The sequence below is a fragment of the Triticum urartu genome, chromosome 6A, assembly GCF_056163025.1.
Source record: "Triticum urartu cultivar PI428250 chromosome 6A, HENAU_Tu73, whole genome shotgun sequence".
NCBI classification, from domain to species: domain Eukaryota; kingdom Viridiplantae; phylum Streptophyta; class Magnoliopsida; order Poales; family Poaceae; genus Triticum; species Triticum urartu.
Genome location: NC_141878.1, coordinates 571,723,977 through 571,730,616, shown reverse-complemented (window position 1 = coordinate 571,730,616; position 6,640 = coordinate 571,723,977).

Sequence of the window (6,640 nt, the reverse complement as noted above, 5' to 3'; positions counted from 1 at the left end):
TGATATGATGAGAAAGAGACCCGGGGGCCATAGGTTTCACTAGTGGCTTCTCTCAAGAGCATAAGTATTCTATGGTGGGTGAACAAATTACTGTTGAGCAATTGACAGAATTGAGCATAGTTATGAGAATATCTAGGTATGATCATGTGTATAGGCATCACATCCGAGACAAGTAGACCGACTCCTGCCTGCATCTACTACTATTACTCCACTCATCGACCGCTATCCAGCATGCATCTAGAGTATTAAGTTAAAAATAGAGTAACGCCTTAAGCAAGATGACATGATGTAGAGGGATAGTTTCATGCAATATGATAAAAACCCCATCTTGTTATCCTCAATGGCAACAATACAATGCGTGCCTTGCTGCCCCTTCTGTCACTGGGAAAGGACACCGCAAGATCGAACCCAAAGCTAAGCACTTCTCCCATGGCAAGAACAACCAATCTAGTAGGCCAAACCAAACTGATAATTCGAAGAGACTTGCGAAGATAACCAATCATACATAAAAGAATTCGGAGAAGATTCAAATATTAGTCATAGATAGACTTGATCATAAACCCACAATTCATCAGTCTCAACAAACACATCGCAAAAAGAAGATTACATCGAATAGATCTCCATGAGAGAGAGGAAGAACATTGTATTGAGATCCAAAAAGAGAGAAGAAGCCATCTAGCTACTAACTATGGACCCGTAGGTCTGAAGTAAACTACTCACACTTCATCGGAGGGGCTTGGATGATGATGTAGAAGCCCTCCGTGATCGATTCCCCTTCCAGCGGAGCTCTGGAACAGGCTCCAAGATGGGATCTCGTGGATACAGAAAGTTGCGGCGGTGGAATTAGGTTTTTGGCTCCGTCCCCGATCGTTTGGGGGTACGTAGGTATATATAGGAGGAAGGAGTACGTCGGTGGAGCTTCGAGGGGCCCACGAGGCAGGGGGCGCGCCCTAGGGGGTGGGGCGCGCCCTCCACCCTCGTGACCGCCTCGTGGATTTCTTGACGGAGGGTCCAAGTCTCCTGGGTCTTATCTGATGAGAAAATCACGTTTCTGAAGGTTTCATTCAGTTTGGACTCCGTTTGATATTCTGTTTCTCCAAAACACTGAAATAGGCAAAAAAAAAACAATTCTGGGCCTCCGGTTAATAGGTTAGTCCCAAAAATAATATAAAAGTGGATAATAAAGCCCAATATGATCCAAAACAGTAGATAATATAGCATGGAGCAATCAAAAATTATAGATACGTTGGAGACGTATCACGGATGCACCGCTGGCAGAAGCTATGCACGACGTCTCATGCGAGGACGTCAAGTCATGCCTGCTACCGGCACGTGCTACACGAGGTTCTGGTGGAGGTCTCATGTCTAACCTGTTGCTGCTGGATTGAAGGTGGTGCGACGGTGATGGGAGGCAGGCGTTATGGGACATCTGTCTTCTGGTGTCTTCTTCAGAGGTATCTGGTCATCGAGGCGTCGGTAGCCAAATAAGGGACGATGGTACATACGGTTTCAACAACGAGTTTATGCACTCCGGTAGAAACACAAGATCTCTGATCAGGCTATGTGGATGTCTTTTTGAAGGTGGTGGATTGAAACTTTTCTTTGGGGATGAGAATTCAGACTTCAAACTTATGTTAGAGTCGCCATCATCGGCACACGTGTGGCGATTCCTTCTTGGAGGTGTAGCCTAGGAGTTGTGTAATTTTCGTTTTGATGTCATCTTTTAACATAGGGTTAGTGGCTATCTGGTGGAGTTACTGTCACGAGGCATGCAGACTCGGATTTTCTTTTTGCTTTATTTCTGGGTCGATGTTGTTCGGCTACTGGATTTTGCATTCTTAATAACATATGGACCTATGCATCATACTGATGCTGAGGCCGGAGGTTATCCTCCTTTTCAAAAAAACATTGGGAACTAAGGGATATACACTGCCTCTACATCTACCTTGATACATTGTTTTTTCCTAATTACATAATAATGCAGTTGCACTATTTGGCAACATCGGGCGCACCCTGTGCGAGCCGTCTAATCTTGATGGGTGGCTCCGTGGGGAGGCAACAGGCCGCACGTTTTTCAATAAAGAGGATTTGCCATGGGTTAAATTAATCTGAGATACTTACTACAACACACAGCTTCCAGGGCTAAAGATGGAAGGTTCCAGCTGGTGGAAGAGTCATTTAAAGCTCTTTATACTGTTCAAATAGAGTTACTAATGCACAATCGGTAATGGACAAACTGTCCTTTTTTGGCATGACAAGTGGTTAGATTATTCTCTTATCAACAAATTCCCAGAGCTGCACTCCTTGGTCAAAAAGGATACACACTCAGCAGCCACATGGATATCAGAAGAAAACCCCCATTTACTGCTTCACACTCCACTTTCAGAACTAGCATACATCCAACTGAATGATCTTCAAGGTCTAGTGACTATGCATTGGAATGAGCAAAGAAGGGATAGATGGAAGGGCTCCGAGCAAGGCCAACACTATTTATCAATCAGAATGTATAAAGCTATTTAGCCGAAGACTGAAAGTAATTTGGTGTTCAAATGGATCTGGAAGACTTCTAACAGACTAGGGCAAAAAAATATTCTGGCTACTATTACATGATAGAATCAACATCATAAATTTGTTGAGGAGAAAGAATATGCATCTGGACAACTATAATTGTATTCAATGTAGATTCTACATGGAACAAACCTTGAGGCATCTTTTCTCGGATTGTACCTTTGCACAAGAATGCTGGGAATGCATTGTTCCAAACAGAAAACTAGGAATATCAAGCTTCGATGACATTATGATATTGCACTCTTCTCTCCCAAAAGAATTTTCCCTGGTCATTATTATCCAAGGATGTTGGAGAATTTGGACACTGAGAAATGGAAAGATTTTTAGACAGGAGGTGCCAAGTATTAATTGCTGGAAGTTTTGGGTCAAAGAAGATTTGGTTCTATTACAAGACAGAATCAAAGCAAAAAAATTGGACAGTTTTAAGGATGGGCTGCTACACATCTATGAGGTTTGTAGAGGATATAGTTATTGCTCCTTAATGTTATTATGTTCCCGAGACTAGGAACTGGATAAGTAGCCATTGGTGTGTTTTTCTTTTTTCTTTCTTTGTAAATATTCTTTCTTGGAATTAATTAATGAAAATTACCATAGAACAATTGTATAGTATAGACTATCGGGGACTCGGCAACCACGTTGCCAAGATCTAAATTGGATACTAGACAAAAAAAGGCACTTCACTGGCTGGACGGAGATGACAATTACGATACTTTATATCGACCCGCCTACTAGATTGCCCTGGGCCAAAGAAGGATACGGGAAACAATTATCATTGTCTGTTGTTAGTACATACACAAGGAAAATACAAACATAGAACAAACAAAATCAGTTACAGACAATTCATGGGAAACATCCTTCAAATAGTTCATCTAAATTCTCTGATGCATTATTTTTTGTCTCTTTGTGGATCATTCATAAAATATGTTGTTCGTAAGTTGCTTCGCTCCTTGGCTCCAATCGGTCTTCGATCCAAGGGCGTGATTATGAAGGTGTCTATGATGCTTATAAAAAGGGGCGTCCTTCAAATAGTTATTGATGTAGACACAATATGAACATGGTGCTTCCTTTTGCTTGTGTTTTGCTAAATGGGGTGTGTGTGTCTTGCCACGCCTACCTGGATTTTGACCGATGTGGTTGCTGGATGACGTGTTCTGCGAGCTCTCCCGGAATGGAATGCGTGTTTTGCCATCTCTAACGGCCTTTCACAGCTGCGACCTGGCTGATTGGCATGTGCACTCCACGTGCTCTCTTATTGCACTCTTCCCCGCCCCGTCGATCGTCTGGTCGGTTCGCTTGCATTCCTTTTGCTCAGGACATCCGACTGGCGTGCATGTTGCACTCTTCCCTGCCATGTCGACTATCTGGGTGGTTTGCCTGGTTTCCTTCCACTCATGTGATTCTAGGTGGGGATTTCTAATTCCAATGGTTCTGGTCATTAGCCGCGGGGGAGGGGGCACCAAAATATGATCAAAGGGCTTTGACCGGATGGCACGGCGGCGAAACGGTATTCGGGTGACCTTGGAGACAAATCTAAGGGCAAAATTGAGCAGAATCGAAAAGTAAGGGCAACCCCTGTGGGTAGGTCTCCACTAAGAGCAAAAATGCCCATTTTTGAAATTCAGTACCTTTTGAGAAATCCCATTTTTTGAATTTAGGATTTGTAAAAAATTGAAGTTAAAAAAAGAAAAAAACAAGCAAGAAAAAAAGAAAAAAAAGATAAGATAAAAAAACAGGGGCGTCGCACCCCACGCATGGACCGGCCTATAAGCGTCATAGGAGGTCTCACCAAATACCATATCACCTCATGGGCGGCTCTAAATAGGTCGGGTCCTAGCTAATCCTAATGCTACAAGGTTGGGCCGACGTGCCATGTTCCTGGCTAATCCTCCATAGAACCTACTTCCTCCGTCCCATAATCCTGTCAAAAACACTCTTATATTATGGGACGGAGGGAGTAATTAACTTATTCAGAAGAAAGGACACTAATAAACTTGACCACCAGCGTTAAGATGTCGGCGACCAGGATCCAAGGGGAATAGGCCCGGGATTCCTCTGCCGACGATAAGTTGAGCGTAGATTTAGTCCTATGGACTCTTGGAGCAAGCTGCGTCCATGGGTGGTCGTATGAGTCACTGTGGAAACAGGGCTGCCAAAGAGGTCTTGTTGCAGCGTTGGCATGGGGTACGCTAAGACGTTGTTACGACCACAAATCGATTGATATGAAGGGTTCTTCGGGTCCTAGCAGCTCTAGGGTCTTGAAACAGTGGTTGTTTGGCTCGATGGTAGACAACATCATCGGCGCGCAGCACGACGGCGACAACACCGACATGGTGTACAGTAGGGAGCGAGCTGAGGAACCAATCGGTAGGGGAGGAAGAAGGTAAATGGAGAGGGGATCACGATATCTTCGATGTGAATATTGGGAAGGCCAATTGTAGGCGGAAGGCGGCAAACTGACGAAGGCAACGGTGACTGGCGTCGGGGCATAAGAAGTGTATGGCGTCGGTTCTAGGCATTCCCCCGCCGATTCATCAGGTGGAACTATTAAAATTGGCTATTAGGATCGCGACGGCAAGACTTCTTGCCATGGGAAGGCCATTGGCCGCGGTGACGACCTACGGCCACTTTCACTGACGCTCACTCTTGGCTGGGAGAGCAAGAACGAGGGAGACGGAGGGTGTGGCGAGGGGCTAGGGTTGCGAGCGAGAGACAGTGAGAGAGGCGCTCAAGGTCCGTCTACAGCCCGAGACAGAGAGGAGGGAGGAAGAAATGGCCGCCAGTGCCACCTCATGTGGCCTCGTCTGTTGTGTCTAGAGAGAGGGGAAGACTTTTCCTATTTCATTTTTGGTGGGTCTCGCATGTAAGTGACTAGGATGAAGAGAGAGGTGATATATTTTTTTTGGTTCGCCTTGCATGTAAGTCAGTAGCCCCTCTGCCAACTACCAAGAACTGTTTGGTCCAAAATAATGGTCAATGGCCTTTGACCAGACGAAAACGTGATGGAAGGGTATTCGAGGGGCCTGTGAGATAAATTTAAAGGTAAAACGGAGGAGAGTGAAAAGGTAAGGACAAATCCCTTGGGTAGGTTCCCAATAAGGGCAAAAATGCAATGGTTCCTTCAAAATAGTGCATGAATTTGTTCAGATATTCTTGAATATCTAAATTTTTTGAATTTTTAAAAATTACTGAATTTGAAAAATGTTCCTAAATTTAAAAAAATCACGATTTTGAAAATTGTTCCCTTATTTCAAAGAATTTTATAAATTTTTAAAATGTTCGAATTCCAAAAAATGTCCATGTATTTGAAAAAAAACTTCGATTTCAAAAAATATTCACGAATATGGAAATGTTCCGAATGTAAAAAATTATACATGAATTTAAAAATGTGCTCATGAATTTGAAAAATGTAATCCTGATTTTCAAAAAAATCGGGAATTTGAAAAGGTTGTCAGATCTTAAAAATTCTCATGAATTTGAAACAATGTTCGTGAATTGAAAACAATATATCACAAATTTAAAAATAAAAAATAAAATAAAACACAGAAGAAAATAAAAAGGAAAAACCCCCGCTTTGGGAAGACCTGGCATGGGCCAGCAAACATAGGTGTCCCTAACTCTCTCTCACAGGGGAAAACGCTTGGTCGCTATCTTTCCGCCAGAGCTATAAGTCGCCCGTAGTGATATCTGTTACGTCTCGCCTTAAGGTTGTTTGTGTAGTTGTGTTTCTGGGTCTGCCAGTTTTGTTGGACTTTTTCTCGTTCCTGGCTCACTCTTTCGCTAGTTCGCTAGAAGAAAAGAAGCTCGCTCTCTGTAGAGTTTAATTGTTTTTCTTTGTCTGTAAGTTAGAATGGCCCAGTTTTTATTCGTTTTTTTATTTTCATTTTTACTATTTTCACATGCTTTGTTTCTTCTTTTCTGTGTGTTTTATTTGGTTTCCACTCTTTGTTTCCATTTTTGTATTTTTCGTTACGGTTGCCACTGTTCTTTTTTTTTTCGTGTTTCTATTTACAGTTCCATTGGTTTTATTTGGAGATTTTTCTATTATTTAATTTTCTGTATTTTTCCTTTAATG